Source organism: Bison bison, unplaced genomic scaffold (assembly GCF_000754665.1).
Source record: "Bison bison bison isolate TAMUID 2011002044 unplaced genomic scaffold, Bison_UMD1.0 scf7180017855660, whole genome shotgun sequence".
NCBI lineage: Eukaryota > Metazoa > Chordata > Mammalia > Artiodactyla > Bovidae > Bison > Bison bison.
Genome location: NW_011486233.1, coordinates 1 through 1,334, shown reverse-complemented (window position 1 = coordinate 1,334; position 1,334 = coordinate 1).

Here is a 1,334-nt window from a genome sequence, read left to right as displayed (position 1 = left end):
GTGTTGCACTCAATATGCCATCAAATTTGGAAAACACAGCAGTGGCCACAGGACTGGAAAATCCCAAAGAATGGCAATGCCAGAGAATGCTCAAACTACCACACAGTTGCACTCATCTCACATTCTAGTAAAGTATTGCTCAAAATTCTCCATTCCAGGCTTCAACAGTATGTGAATCCTGAACTTCCAGATGTTCAAGCTAGATTTAGAAAAGGCAGAGGAACCAGAGAATTGTCAACATCTGTTGAATCACTGAAAAAGCAGGAGAGTTCCATAAAAATATCTACTTCTGCTTTATTGACTATGCCAAAGGCTTTGACTTTGTGGCCTGCAATAAACTCTGGAAAATTCTTAAAGAGATGTGAATACTAGACCACCTCACCTGCCTCTTGAGAAATCTGTATGCAGGTCAGGAAACAACAGTTAGAACTGGACATGGAATGATAGAATGTTTCCAAATTGGGAAAGGAGTACGTCAAGGCTGTAATATTGTCACTCTGGTTATGTAACTTACATGCAGAGTACATCATGAGAAACGCTGGGCTGGAAGAAGCACAAGCTGGCATCAAGATTGCTGGGAGAAATATCAATGACCTCAGATATGCAGATCATACCACCCTTATGGCAGAAAGTGAAAAATAACTAAAGAGCCTTTTGATGAAAGTGAAAGAGGAGAGTTAGAAAGTTGGCTTAAAGCTCAATATTCAGAAAACTAAGATCATGGAATCTGGTCCCATCACTTCATGGCAAATATAGGGGAAAACAGTGGAATCAGTGGCAGACTTATTTTTTGTGGGCTCCAAAATCACTGCAGATGGTGAGTGCACCCATGAAATTAAAAGACACTTGCTCCTTGGAAGATAAGTTTTGACCAACCTACACAGCGTGTTAAAAAGCAGAGACATTACTTTGGCGGCAAAGATCCATCCAGTCAAACAATGTTTTTTCCGGTAGTCGTTTATGGATGTGAGAGTTGGACTATAAAGAAAACTGAGCACTGAAGAATTGATGCTTTTGAACTGTGGTGTTGGAGAAGACTCTTGAGAGTCCCTTGGACTGCAAGGAGATCCAACCAGTCCATCCTAAAGGAGATCAGTCCTGGGTGTTCATTGGAAAGACTGATGTTGAAGCTGAAACTCCAATACTTTGGCCTCTTGATGCAAAGAACTGATTCATTTGAAAAGACCCCGATGCTGGGAAAGATTGAAGGCGGGAGGAGAAGGAGACGGCAGAGGATGACATGGTTGGATGGCACCACCAACTCAATGGACATTAGTTTGAGGAAACTCTAGGAGATGGTGATGGACAGGGAGGCCTGGCGTTCTGCAGTCCAT